Genomic DNA, 15,696 nt, shown 5'->3' on the forward strand with positions numbered 1-15,696 from the left:
AGCTCATTGGCTCCTCTCCCTCCTATCCTTCCTATCTTAACCCAGTTTTGCTGGAAAAAGGCACTCTGGCTAAACTGCTGTGTCTTCAGAAACCTAACCTCCTGTCTCTAAGCCCAACTCTGAGAATGATTAGGAACTTAGAAGTGACAGTGACAAGGTACCTCATAGACTCGACTGGTCACCTGAAAACTTTCAAGAACTGGATGCTACATTAGATCAGTAATGTGAAAGCACAGATGGCATGGTTGGTTCTCCATGCATGACTTGAAGGGCCTCATCACGAAACCACACGGGCCACACAATTGTCTCCTGCTCCAGGTTACCTCAAAGGCAGGACACACACAGCTAGTGAAGGAGACTCAGCACTCTGTGCCATTGACATGGGCTGAGAATAAATGACCAAATTCCCTATGTCAACCACAAAGAGCTCAAGTATAATTTTTAAATGCAAGAAGTATTTCTCCAGGGCTCTAATGTTTTCTCCCTCCAGGGTGCAGCAGCATTTGCGAGTGTGCCAAGCTATGCCACTACTGATTTACTGCGCTAGGAGCAGCACTCCATCTATGTCCCTTAGCTGCCACTACCACCGAGCTCTCCCTGTCCCCGGGCACTTTGCTTACAGAAGAAAATTATTCACTTGCTTGTATGTTATATGCAAAACAAACTATTTTTAGCTGCCTCCATCTATCACCTCACTTGGCTATCAAGGCTTGGTTGAGGGAACAGAGAGAAGGACAAAGGGATTCTCAAGCTTTTCCTTGAAATAGGAAAAGAAGCACACACTGGCAGTGACACAGGTTATCACAGGCAGTGACAGAGAAATGTGTAGGCTGTTTCAATTGCTGTCACGAGAGCTTTGTCTTATCCTGCTTGGCAGCAGCCTGGAGTGGACAGTCAATGATAACGCTGGTGTGCATGCAATTTTTCTTGTCTGCACAAGAGCAGCCCCACTGAGTTCCCTGCCACTGATAGGTCTTGCACTTTTAAGAAGGGCAGAGAGCCTTTTAAATGACTTTTTGGAAAAAGTAATAGATTGTATTGGCACCAAAGTCCTTTCTTTTTTTGAGGTTTGGGATTTTTATTTTGTTTTGTGAATGTTTAAATTTATGGCATGAGATTTCTCTTTTAAAAAGATCATGCTGAGTGATCCTTCAAGTGTGACTTTGTTGTGCTAATTTTCATGGGCATTTAAAAAAAATGTGTGAAATGTGTTTGCAAACACATATACAAAAGACAACGCAGGATATAGGATTCCAGTTTCTGGTCAAGCAGGATCTTCACATGGTTACTGGATGGAAAAGGAACAGATATTTGGCAAAAACCTCAACACATGGAAATTTGCTTCAGAAAAGAGTGCCAGCAGGATGCTTGCAGGGAACTAAAGAAGGTGACTGGTAGGACTGATTCAGTGCTATACTGATGCACTCTGCTTGTTTAAGTTGTCTTACAATGTAGCTAACCTGGCTGGTTCTAAAGTTTCAGGGGGGCTGAACCAACAGATGGTGCTTCAGTAATTCCCTTATTTGGATGGACTCAGGGTATGAGATACACATGGACCTGTGTGGAACCTGGGGAAATGCACGGCAAGTGGAACTCTCACTGCCCCCTATCAATGCCAGCAGGTAGAAGCAGATGGCAGAATACACCAACACAATCACTGGAAGTTAGCAAGAAGGCAGCATATATCAGAAGAGCAAATCAGTTTATAACAGCTTCCGACCCCAGTCTAAGAATGTTTACAAATCAAATTAAAATGGAAACAAGTGATTTATGTGCATGTCCATCTAACCAGTTCAAAGACACACTGAAGATGCTGTCATTTCTAACGCAGCTCTTTCTGGGTCCATAACTTGATTCTTGCCTGCCTCTAGCCTCATTGTTGTCCACTTTTCACCTTCTTTTAAAAACTCAGTAACATCACACTGCTGACTCCCCTTCTGCTTCATATCATTACATTTAACATCCACATGCCAATGCTCACAATCTCTTCTTTTGCTTGAAACATGCCCCCCCACCCCTGCACTCCTTACTCTCCTTCATCCATCAAGCTTTATTCATACACAAGTGCAGTCACTCAAAACCATGTACTGTTCAGTGTGAGACAGGCTTGTCCCTGACTCTGGGGAGCTCACCATCTAGCTGGAATGACAGACAAACCTAAGACAAATGATTACAGCCTTGAGAAGTGTCCAAAGGATGTCATGGGGACATAGAGCTGAGGCACCTAGCCTTATGCAAGGAGGTCCGGAAAAGTCCTAGAGAAAGGGATATTTATGCTCACTTGATAAAGATGAGTAAAGCTTTGTTAGGGTGAGCTTAAAGCTCATAAGTGATTTCCATTAAAATAGATCCAAATTTGTTGACATGGCCTAAATTTACTGCAAATTATGGGTCCCACGTACTAGCCTAACCTGCTTCAGTTTTACGTTACTGCGGCCACTTCAGCCATATGGGACTTCCTTGCACAATGTCAGGAGGACCCAGCCTCCAGCCCTCCGCATGCAGCAACACCATGTGTATCCTGAGTGACTTCATTTAGCTTTGGTGTCCACACAGGTTTGTGTATCATTTGTGCCCCAAAACAATGAACATTAGTCTTATTTCATAAGAAAAGAGAAAATAGATATTTAAAGAAAAACCCTATTGACTCTGGATGTTAATTAGTATTGGGGGAAGGCATTGCCTTTGAGGCAGGTGGTGGAGGTGCCTGGTTTGATGGCCAGGTGAATTCTCATATTGCTGATAGTGGGGTTGCATGAAACACTGCTTTTGAACCCATTGGCAGAGAAATTTGATCTTCCACTCACAATGACAGGAGCACTCTGTCATGGAAGGCACAGGATATCCTTTGATTTCTGGAGTCAGATTTATTCATCCCAATTCTAACATGCATCAGTTCTTTTCATTTTAAAGTCTGTATACTGACTTGATATCTCCCAGGCAACCCAGTCTTCTTTCTAATTTTTTGTAATGTTTGGGAGGGGAACATGCTGTCAGCTCTGCAGAGACACTAGAGATATTTGGAGGTGTGACTATCCACATTCTGCAACTGCATGCACACCTGTAACTGGCTCCCCTTGGCTCTACAAAAACAGCAGCTCTGCAGCTCTCAGCAATGGGGCTGGTGTGAAAACAGGAAGGGTCCAAAAACTTGGGGAGGAGAGAATCCAGAGGCGAGAACTGCCCGCCATGTGACCACATTGTTCATGTGGAAACCAAAGTCACTGCTAAAGCTATTTATTATAGCTTCACGTTCCTTTTGAGGTGTAACTAAAAATGATAACTGTAGAGACCCTCACCAGGATAAATAAGCCACTTGAAGCTTTTTCATTTTGAAGCCTTTTTTAGTAATAGTAGAAAGTGTTTTCAAGTTTTTTGTAGAAACTTTATAGACAGAGATCGCAAGGTTGCATGAGCCTCTGCCTTCTTTAATTGCCATTTCTTCTGCTATTGGCCCCATGTCATTTCATTTGCTCTATTTAGGTCATATCAGAACCAGAAGTTCAAAATTATGAGCCTAAAATGCTATTAAGCTGATGCCGAAAATTCTAAATGCAGATACACATGTCTTTTCTGAGAAGAATAATCTGGGGAAATTCAAAATGATTGAGGTTTGAAGACATACACGTTAGCAGAGAGCCTAGAAAACTGAAAGATATATTTTTTTACAGTTTTAAAAAAGCTCTTGCTTCCTAAAAAAAAAAAAAAAAAAACCAAACCAAAAACAAAGTGTAACACTTCTCTGGCCTTTTGAGCTTCTGAAGATTATTATATGAGGTTTAGACTGTATCTGTGCTGAACTCTCTCCTTTGCTTCTTAAAATAATTCCTCTTCCTCAGTAGTACTCTCTTCAAAGGAGGGTTTACCTCTAACCCTTTCCCACAAAAGCAGACACAGAGTCACTTTCTTCAACCTAAGTCTCCCAGATATATGTGTAGGGGAGCATAACACACTTTATTTTCAGCCAGTTTCTCAAGAAATTCCAGGACTCTGCATACACTGAATTAATTCACACTGACCTAGAGACACTCCAGGAATTGGTGAACAGTATATTTTAAATGAATATTTTTCTAGGAAATATTTGTTTGATTTTTTTCTCATGCTACTTTCTAGTTTTACAAAATAAATACATTATGCACAGAATAATTGCTGTGTTCCCTTGAGATCTACAAACTTAGAAAATAAAGTGTGCCCAAGAATGGGTCTATGCTGGTTTTCAGTGTAGAGATTTTGGCCCCCATAAGGATATCTGTTCACACAATCAACTTCTGATGCTATGTGAGTTGTCTTTCTATATTATACGCATTTGCAGAAGCTAAATCTATAGCTATAACAACTAACAGGATCTAATAATAGTGACACTGATATCTTAGTGGCAAATATGATGATCATTTATTGAATGCTTTTTTTATGCTGTCTATGTTAAAAGCATCTTATATGCATTGGACTAGAGTCAGCCCCACTGCCATGTGGAGGGCACTATCTGGGCACCAACATGATCCTATTTACTGTGGAAACAGAGGCTTAGGGGGCTACACACTCGTGTCCTAACAGACAGACAGCAAAGGCTACCATCCGACGGAGTCACTCATCACAGGCTGGGTTACCTCTCAACAGTTTGCATTTCTGCAGCACTTTGCAAAGATGTTACCATATTTGATACTTAGAGAACTTGATAAAGTTAATGCTGAGACAAAGCTCAGACTCTAAAAAGGTACCTGGATATGTGGCTACAAATTTGTAGACCCACGTCTCAGATGTAAACTAATCAACCTAATTTTCTGATGTAGAACAAATTTCAGAGAAAGAAGAATTTTTCTTATGGCCTTTGAAATGTCTCCAGTGATGTATTTGGTTTGAGATCATACCATAAATTGATGCCACTTGCATATTTTTTAAAAAACCAGTACGACTCTGAATATACTATCTCCACCACTGTGTGTTTAATTTGTGTGTGTGTGTGTGTGTGAGAGAGAGAGAAAAAAAAAACTTGATTGATAAATAGTTTACAGTGAAATAAATAGTAATTGTTTTTAGTCAAATAAAAATTTCAACAGAATCTTAGTCTCTCTCCACCCTGCCTCTCTAGCTCTTAGCTTCTGTCTTCTTACTGGTCCCATTGGATGACAAGGCCTTGGTGGGCATATCAGGCCTTCCTGGGCCCTTGGGGACCTCTATCTTTCTGGCCAATGGTACAGGTACGGTCTTGGACACATTGTCCTTAGGAGCAGCAGCAGCCTTGGCTTTCGACCTTTGCCTGGCCCCCTGGGCAGTGGCCACTTTAGGAACTGTTCTCCCGGTCTTCTTTGTGGTGGGGAAAACTGCACCATTCTCACCCTTGGTGACCGTGGGTTTTGAACTCTCAGTCCCAGCTTTGGTTTTCCTGAGGGCCTTGTCATCTGCTGGGCTGTTCTTTCTGCCTTTAGCCTTCGACTTCCCACGGGTTCCAGTGGCACCAGGAGGGGCCTTTGTGGCCTTGTCCACTCTTGCCTCTCCATCCTTGGTCTGGTCACCTTTCTTAGGGTGCACCTCCTTGGCCTCACCAGGTCTCCTGGGGGCCAACATGGTGGGCAGTTTCTTGGCCTTGATTTTTTTTGTGTGTGCTTGGGAACTAATTTGAAGCTGCCGGTGGCCCCCTTTGCCTTGGAGTTGGTGGGCCTGACGAGGAGGCCGCGTTGCATGCCCGTGTCCAGGATCTGCTTCAGCAGGTACTTGAGCTGGATGGCGTCTACTGTAGGGTACTTCTGCAGGATATAGACGTTGGTGGCCACCACCGAGGGGCCCCGGTGCTGCTCACCCACCTAGAGCGCCTCCAGCAACATGCGCAGCTTGGGTGGGTAGCGGTGCAACGCTCTGGTGGCGCTGTGGTTGGGCCCTGTCTTCCCAGTCCCAGACCATCTGGATGTGGAGCTCATGGAGGTCAGGGAGGTTGAGGAGGTCAAGGTGTCGCTGGAGGCCACCCTTCCGGGAGCCATTGCACAGGAAGACACAGACACAGACGTCGCGTTTTTAATTTTTAATGGTGAATGGCCTTTGCTATTTCACCTAACATGTTTCCTCTCATCATTGACCACATTTACATCTTTCCTGACCATTCTAATCCATAGTAATTTCTTCCCTCTACTGTCCCCATTGCTTGTTTGAAAGCTAATATGTGTCCACATATATAACATATGCATTTTCACAGCTGGCAGATTCTTCCCACAGATATGGGTGTCTCAGAAGTTTAGGCCCAAAGGAGAATCTAATTTGTTGATTACTTTGCAAGAAAGACTCCTATGACCCGGGTCAGCCTGCCAGATGGAGTGAGGAGCTCATTTGGTTTGACAGATATGCTGCTGGGTGTGATGAGGCTGGTGGCTCCTAGGACGGTGGCTGACACTGATTCCAGGTTCTCTTCCACCTTCCAGCTCACTGAGCCACAGATTTTCTGGGTTTTAGTTATATCAGTGTAAAATGTATATTTTGAAACAGACAAGACAGTCTCGTTAGTTCTACTGAAATTCTTGGATCTGTGCTCTGCATGTATTATTCCCCATATCACCTAATGCAATTTCTGAGCCTGTGTGGCTGCTGACACCCTGAGGGCAGTAATCACACAGAAATCAATTATGTGGCCCAAAGGGGTTTTTTATCAATCTTTGGGGTGTAAAGAGCCCATTTGTAATGTCCTGTGCGTGCAGCTCACACTTGGACTGGACACAAACACAATTACAGGCTTTCTCTGAAGGCCTTTATACTATTCCTTGTTGGCTAACAATGAAAATGTTTTTTATTTGCTGGTGCTGCTGTTTCAATACAGAGGTGCACCCTTCAGATATTGAGATAGTTACTTTGGGGTTCTCCACAGTCATCATTTTTCTCTCATTGCCATTTGAGGCAGAGGGTTAAATGACAGATCCACACAACAAGAACCAGAGGCTGGCTTCTGTATCTATATTATTATTATTATTTTCTGGGGGAGGAGAAACCCTCATAGTCTCCAGAAGCTACTAACCCTTGACCTATGGCACTTAAAGAGGAAGAAAATGCTAGGTGTGCAATGAAAGCTGCTGATACTGAAGTCAGCATGTGCTTTATGAGAAGGTGAAGACTTGGATGAGATGCTTGAGAAGCTGAGTGTGTTAGGGATTGTGATGAATGGGAAGAATACAAAAGGGAGGAGAATAGGAGATGTGGCCTCATAAATAAAGCTGGTAGACAGACTCAAAACACAGATTAGGGGGTAAAAATGACAATGAGATAAAAATTGGAACTTTTTCCCAAGTCTTTCCTTCATGACTTCACAGACTCTTCAGACAAAAATGTGTCAGATGCTGGTATAACTGCATCCAAAGTCTTGGCTATCAGCCCATAAAGAACCCATTTTTTTCTGTCCCCTCATCTCTTAAATTAAGCTGGGCACCTTTCTCACTCTGAGCACCAGCAAAGATTCTTCATGATGTAGAGTTTTAATTCTGTTTTTCCACTGCAGGATGATACTAGAAGGTTAAATGTTAGTGGGGAAAATGACATTATTGAAAAAGATGAAAGGGCTTCCAGGTTTAATCACTAAGGAATGTCTGCCTTTAAGTGAAGGCTGCCAGCAAATGCTGACATACTGCAACCACTTAGATTCCATGTTCCATGTGTGATGAAGGCAGCTTTTCACTATATTGGAGTTGGCTGACAGGACAATGTCAGCCTGACCTTCAGAAACCCTCTCCCCCTGGTTGAGGGCCTCTCAAGGACATTGGCAAGCTGAGCGAGCATCTCTCCTTGGGGCCAAGGTGAATCACATGCATGCTCTAGATGCCTGGCTATTCCCATGTGGACCAGGCTGCTTGGTGTGCTCACATTGGGGGTGCCAGTGTGCGGTCACTGGACGCAGGATGATAAATTACCTCTCTGCCAGTATCAGAGCTGTGACAGTCCTTCCTGTAGCCCCTCCAGATGGGCCTAATTACACTATTAGCCAATGAGGGAGTTTGATGGCTCCATTAGGAACCTCCTGTGTGCAAACAAACAGCTCAGGATGAATATCTTTGTAGCAGCAGCGCTGGGCACGCCCTGGGTGTGCGTTCACCATGGGTCAGTTATTGGAGGCCTGCTGAGACCCTGTGCTCCTGCAGGAAGACGCTGTCCCACAGTCCCAAATACCCCAGGGCAACCATGGACCACAAAGGAAAGGGAGGCCACCTGCCTACATTGTTAAGTTCCACTGTGGCCACTGCCAGGGTTGTTATTATTAGCCCTGTCCTGCGTGTTGATACTCATCAATGAAGTGGCATTTCCTAGCTTGCTGACACTCCTTTACAGAATCATCTCACAATGAACCAAATGCATTCAACATACAGAAACTGTAGACATGGTTTGCCATTTATAATTAGGCCACAGTAGACACACATGTCCTGCATAATGAATAAAAATGATGATAAGGAAAGTGGGGCATCTCCTCCAGAGCTCCCTGGGCCCAGGTACACATTAATCTAATGAGAAAAGGGGCATTTGATCTCAGTTAAATATGAAATCAAAAATAGTCAACTTCACAGAAGCAGAGAGGGGGATGGTGGCTGCCACGGCTGGACATGGGCAGAGGCGATGTTGGTCAAAGGGCATAAACTTCCAGTTATAAGATGAGTAAGTTCTGGATCAGCATCATATCTCCTGACAGCCTGACTCTCCCAGGACGTCCTATGTTCTCTCATGAATTCCTGGTGTGGTAAAGCCCAGCCTGCTGTCTGCTTCTCAGAGAACTGACTAATTCACCCCAATCTGCTCCACCTCACTAACCTTCCATCTCAAGGATGGTCCTCTCTCTCCCCTTGGGTTCTCTCTGATGACATCTTCCCCTTGTGTCCCACAGGACCCATCAGGAAAATGAGTTGGGCCAGCTTCAGGCTCCACCTGGAGCCTCTCTCCACATTACCCCTCCTCACCCCTACCCCTCACTCCCGTGCGGCTGCCTGTTCTGTGCCCCTGTTTTAGCATAATCCCAACATTTAAGTCAGATTATGCTCAGAACAGAATGCCCCTGACCATCACCTCCCAGACCCCATTTCCATAGCTGCCCTTGGTGGCCTCCACTCCCCACTTTCTTCCCATGGGGCTCCTCTCAGCCAGTTGTCACCTTCTTCCAGTCCCTGCTGAGACCTCATCATTCCCCAAAGCCAATTGGCCCTACCTGGACACTCTAGACTCTCTCTGTCCCCTTCCTCTCTATGAGGTCCCTTACTCCTCACAGTTCATGTGGCCCATCATTTATTATTTATTGCTCATTCTCTGCCTGCTCTCTTTAAGGCATGAGTACCCTGAGAACAAGGGCTCTTGTCTTGTCCATGACGCGTTCCACACACAACAGCCCTGGTGCACAAAGTCTGCTTTTAGTGGGTTATTGGTGATGACAGTGGCCCAAGGAAGTTGACGAGGATGAGCTGTTGCTCTGACTGCGGAAAACCTTTCATCAGGATTCCTACTGTTTCACCTCTTCCTCCCCAATTCCACAAATGCTAACTCTCCAAGGCCAAACCAGGTCTCAGTCCCACAACTGGCCCACTGTAGTCAATCACAGTGTAGCTCTGGGTTGTATCATGGTTCTTGCACATCCCTGAGAGCTGGTGTGGCAGTGATGTCCTTACTCATAGTTCATTACTCTATTCCAGTGTCAATCCCAAAGCAGGGTGGGAAGTGGCAAGAGGGATGGAAGGTCCGGGAGATCTTCCCTGGTCCCTGGGGCAGAGATGCAGGCATGGACAGTGAGAGGGGACACGGGGGTGGAGTGGGCAGCAGGCATTCCTGGATTACAGTGTTCTTGGGTTTCCTCTGTGGGGTGCTGGGAGACTGCCACTTGTGTGCTCAATTTGATTATAGATTGCGTTGAGAGATAAACCATTAAGACAACTGGGGGTTGATTTTCAAATTAAAGCAAAGCACATGCTATGGAATATGGGTGCCTGTGAGAGACCCTGGGGTCTACAGGGGCCTTGCATGCTTCATTCACTGACTAGACAGGAACAGACAAAAAGCAGGCTTTCAAGCTGTTGACACCCCTCTGGGGTGGGCTTTCTGTCAGCCTCACTGGGCCCACTAGAAGTGAACGTTTAATCAGTAGACGGCAAACACCTCTGCAACATGCACTTAATTATAACTAATTTGCTATTGATTAACCATTTATTCTAACAGACCCACTGCAAAGATGGACTGGCACTCAGCCATCGAAATAAAGGAGCACCGAAATGTCTCGTATTTTCCAACACTCTAAGATCAGTGTTTGGATTGATTCTAGAGAAGATGTGAAAAACCACACTAGAAAAAGCAGAATTAAAAAATTTGAGAACTGGAGAATGTCTTTTTATTAGAGAGCTCCCTCCCAGGCTCTGCCGACTTGCACAGGAACCTTGTGACAGCACTGGGATGTGCACATTTTAAAATATTTTAGGTGATGTCTCTGCTCCTGACTGGTCTTGGGAATATCAAACTACCTCTTGGAGGGAGGAAGATGTCTACTTTTCATGTTTACATTGCATATGGGCTTATAAGTTAGTGGGTAATATTTGTTCAGAAGTAAGCTGGAGTCCTGTGTGAACTACATAGATGAATGACTATGTCTCTATCTACTTCATTTTAGTGAGATAATGCACAGGTTGAATTATTTAGATAACTGAGATGGACCCATTTAAGAGTAAAGTTCTGTATAAAATATGAAGGATTTTTATTAATATATTTCTGGGACACTTGGCTTACTTTCCTGCCTTTTCCAAGAGAGCATACATCATGATTTCACCTTTTGTGAGACATGTGATCATCCATATGGGTATCGGTTAATGTCCTGGGTTAATAGTGTTCAGAACAATGTATGCTTATCTGAAGGTCCCAGACCGCCTTACACCCAGAGATTTTGCAGATACCACTCTCTCCTTACAACCTGCCACCCCTCCATGGACAGAGAGACAGAGACAGAGGGATACAAAGAGACAGAGAGGAACAGAGAACTCAATTGCACAAAACTATGTTTCCCTATAGTATAAAGTACACAGCTTAGTGAAGGATATATTTCTGACTTCATAAAAGGCTTTTACACTTAATATTGAGCTCTTAAGTTTTGGAAATTTCAGTGCACTGCAGGTGGTGGAATCAGTATAGAATTCAGTGTCCTAGAAAAAAATTACTTTAGGCAAATGTGCTCAATGGTATCAAATTAATTGTAATAATTTTAACTCATAATTGTAATGTTTTTGTCATATGGGGGTATTTTAAAACTTACTTTCAAGGTAGAGTTCACCTGCAGCCCAGAGAATGCTGGGGTTTCTCCTATGCCAAAAAGCAAAGGCATCAAGACAACCCAGAGAGCAACAAAACTTGAGCCTTGAAGATAAAAAATGTAGACATTCTCTCTTCTTGAAGCAATGATTTTCTCTCTCCCTCTCTTTCTCCTTCTTTCTTTCCTTCATTCCTCCCTCTCTTTCTTTCTTTCTTCCTTCCTTCCTTCCTTCCTTCCTTCCTTCCTTCCTTCCTTCCTTCCTTCCTTTCTTTCTTTCTTTCTTTCTTTCTTTCTTTCTTTCTTTCTTTCTTTCTTTCTTTCTTTCTTTCTTTCTTTCTTTCTCTCTTTCTTAGCAAATATGCTCAAGAACCTTAGGATTTCTAATTCGGTGATGTTACTTTCCACAATGTTATATTTTTTAGAGATGACACCATAGAAAGTGTTGAGGGGTGAACAATTTGAAAGATTCAATTCAGATTCAGCATCTCCAGGTGGCAAATTTCTTCAGACCGGGATTTTCAAAAAAGGAATATGAGAGCATTGAGATGTTATTAATCAAAGCTCAACGGTATATCTCAGCTTCAGTAAGTTGTTTCTGCTAGTGCTGCAGACTTTAATTAATGGCTAGTTTTTGCAATTAGGTAGTGTGATTTAGCCCTGGGAAAAGAAAGCAAGAAATAACTCATGGAATTTGAAAAATTTATATTCTTATGCTTAAAATGTCTTTCCTCTTTTTAAAATGGAAGTAACACTTTCTTTTTGTCTTATTGAAAAATTTCAAGTAATTTTTCCTCTTCTCCCTTGGCCTTTGACAGATTATGGAAACCCTGTACTGCACTTCTCATCTCGCCTCCCACGCTGGAACTTCCAGGACATCTGTTTCTAATGTTCCTTGATGTGCCCAACAAAAGATGTCATCTTTGCTGGAAGCAGTTACCAAGTCACGGGTCTCAGAAGATTTCTGAAATTTTAAGTAGAGTATTGAAGGACGTCCTACAGACTGAGTGGTAGACAGAAAAAGCTGGGACTTATCCTGGAAACCCAGAGATACAGTCTCTCTCTTTCTCTTTCTCTCCTTGTGTTTGGTTCTGTCTCCTTCTCTGTCTCTCTGTCTTGTCTCTGCTTCTCTCCCTCTTTCTTCAGTTCTCTTTCCCTCTCTCTCTCCCTTTATGTCTTTCTTTGTTTCTCCTCTGTCAGATTCTGCCTCTATCTTTCTATGTCTCTCTGCCTCTCTCTCTCTCTCCCCACTTCTCCCATATTTCTATCAGTTCAATGCAGCACAGAATGCACCGAGACAACCCTGATGGAGGACACAAGCTGTCACACGTGAAACTTGCTGGGCGTGTGCATCAGGAAGTCTGTCTTGGCCATGAGGGTGTCGGAGTGGGCGTGTTCCCAGGCAGTGCTGTAAGGAACTCAGCCACAATCATGCAGAGGTTTATATGACTCTGAAGTTCCCATATCGATGCAATTAATTTGACTTGCTTTTGTGCTGGTACTTTAGGCTTTATCTCTTCTCAGAGGCATCCATTGTTCCAGGTTCAGCGAGTATTGTCAGCATTGTTGTCCTGTGAAATAGCACCAGATTCCCACTATTCTGTCTGAAGTGCCACCGATGCTAGCCAAGTGGGGAGAAAAGGTTCCTCTGAGATTGATTTTTTTCTAGACACCATGATTCTGTTCAGTTGAATGCACTCCAGTTGTGGTTAACATAAACACCATGGAGAGTAGGACATGTCAAATTAGCAGCTTTGAAAATCTCCTGTTAATTGTCAGCCTAATTAAAAAATTGCTAATTATAATGTTTATAACTTCAAATAACTGCTCAGTTATAAAGTACGGCCTGTCAGGTGTAAACAAGGAACTGGAGGGAAAAATATCGATTGGCATCTGTTAATTTATCAGTGGTGGTACACCAAATTGAAAAATGAATTGCACTGTAAATCTGCATTGTGATACAATGACCAATTCAACCAGCACCTGCTTAATAAATGATAATGGCCATCTTCACTGACTCACCCTGGGGTGTCTTTGCTTATCAAATTCCTGTCCTGTCTAGGAGTTGAAGAAAGGACAGTGCCAGCACACAGGATGTATCTCAAGAAGACAAAAGCCATTGACAAAATGTTGGCCCCATGCATCAGAGAGCAGAGCTCGACTAAAGAAAAACATTTAACATTTGATGCTACGCAAAATTAAACATAAACTAAAACAAAAACACACAGATACACACACACATCAGGATGGTTAAAAGCAGGGGGATTCTTTCCTGAAAGACATCTGAAGTCCCAAAGTTCACATTAGTCTGAATTAGTCATCCAGATTGTCACTGCTCCTGGATAAGAGGACCAAGGAGGTTTGAGTACAGCAACATCAGTCTCTAAAATCTGTATAATTGTAGTCCCACTTTCTTGTCCTTTGTAAACTTGCCTACTTAGACTGAATCTGTGATTGCTGGTGGCGTCTGTGGCACTGCCTTGTGATGGGTCATATGATCACACTCCGGTCCTTAATTTATCCAGGTGCACAGCCTTTGTCCCTCCTGGTGTCTTGAGAACATCCAAGGATGGGGAACTCCTGCTCCCACCACTCACTTCCCCATGTCCCATTATGACCTGCAGAGGAAGCGTGCACAAGAGATGCTCTCTGTCACTACGCCTGGCTCTAGTTCTTTCAATGACGCACACCAAGCATTCATTAAGTTTCTCAGAGTAAACTTTGCAGGTAAACTATGACAGATGTGCTAATCAGCAATAGGACATTGCTTCATCTTGCTTCAACAGACATTTGCGGAGAATTTTCTGCCAGGAATTCTCTTAAGATGGATGAACAAAGATGATTGGAAATGTCTTGTCCTCAGGCACTTTATAGATTAGTGGAACCATACCCTGGATGGTATTTGACAGAAATGATGACTGCAAATAATAAAGACTTAATGAAACCCCTAGCAGAGGGCCGAGCCTATGGCCCCAGAAACAGGGTTGGTTTGTCTCATGATTGCTTTTTCCCAATGTCTTCTGGATCTGTCATTTGGATCTATTGATAAAGTGAGTGAGTGGATGCAGGGAATGGCAGAATCCCAAGTAGGGGCAAAGGCACATATTTTCTCCCCAACCATGCTCCCTTGTTTCTGGCATCTGCATTTGAAACTTGAACTTGAGGTTTCACTACTCATTTAGGCCCCACACTTCTCTAAGGACAAATTTAATCACCTTTCATGGGCCCTGCCCAAGTCACACTCTTGGGTCATAACCTGGCACCTTCCCACTGGTTCTAGCTTGAGAGAGAATGTATGTCCACATTCAGTAGTCTGTTTCCTCTCTGTCCTAAAATGCTCTCATCTTGTCTGTCCATCAGAGGAGAGAAGGACTGAGAAGGACTGACCACCTTGATCAGGTTTCTAATAATTTTCTTCTTTATTTAATTGGATGCCTCAGTGTTTGTTTCCTTTAGTCTGAAGAGGTGCCTGTGGTTTGGGGCTGTCCCCAGGAAGCATAGCAAAGTGTAGGGAAGGAGAGAAGAAGAGAAGGGACCAGCTGGGACAGGCAGCTGCACATCATGGTCACAAGCACCACACAGAGGGGAGCCAGCGCAGGGAGCCCACACTGTTGAGTAAACACCTGCCAGCCACAGTGTGTTCATAATCACATCCAAAACACCATCAAATAACATTAAAATTTATCCCCTTTACAGATGAAACAGGTAAGGTATAATGTTCACAAACTTGCCCTAAATATCCTATTTAGAAAGGGACCAAGAAAAGGTGTGGACTCAAGTCTCTTGGATTTGCAGTCTTTCCTCCACAGCCATTAAACTGTGTTGCTACCAAAGGAGGGTAGGGCTCAGTGGGAAAGTGCTTGTACTAGGGTAATAAAAGATGCTTTAACAAATAAAGCTCAATAACAGCAGCTTTTCACAGTGCATGTGTGACAAGTGAACAGTCTCCCAGATATCCACACTGAGTCCCTGAAATCTGACTATGTCACCTTATATGACCAGAGTGGCTTTGCCGATATGACCAAGTTTACTGACCCTGAAACTGAGAGGCATCTGGATTATCCTGGTGGGCCCAGTTTATCATCCTTAAAAGCAACGCTGAGAACACTATTCTCATTAATATCTTAGAGATGCAGTTGAAAGGTACACAGAGAGATGCCAGGCAGATGTGCTCGCCCCACTGTTGGGCAGAGGTACTCCAGAATCATGAGAAGAAGTTCATTCCAAAGCCTTTAAGTGCAAAGACCTGTCCCCAGCTGACCGCCAGCCAGGTACTGGGGTTCAGTCCTTCAGCCTCAAGGAACCTGATTCAGCCAACAGCCTGAGTGAGAGAGGGGAAGTGATGGAATCCCTAGGAGCTCAGCTGGCTAAGCCACGCTGTGCACAGTTCTGACTGATGGGTCTGTGTGGGGATATATGAGTTGTTTGGAGTCACTAAGTGGGTGGTAATTTTAACAAAG

The 15,696-nt window shown here is 43.7% G+C and overlaps 1 protein-coding gene and 1 pseudogene across 1 annotated transcript in view; both read right to left on the minus strand.

The window, feature by feature from the left end:
• ADARB2 (adenosine deaminase RNA specific B2 (inactive)) overlaps nucleotides 1-15,696 on the minus strand; it is a 470,823-nt gene that overhangs the window by 395,289 nt on the left and 59,838 nt on the right. The window lies entirely within an intron of this gene.
• Nucleotides 5,086-5,975, minus strand: LOC150019484 (histone H1.8 pseudogene; annotated as a pseudogene).

The sequence above is a fragment of the Furipterus horrens genome, unplaced genomic scaffold, assembly GCF_987537825.1.
Source record: "Furipterus horrens unplaced genomic scaffold, mFurHor1.1.pri manual_scaffold_2, whole genome shotgun sequence".
NCBI lineage: Eukaryota > Metazoa > Chordata > Mammalia > Chiroptera > Furipteridae > Furipterus > Furipterus horrens.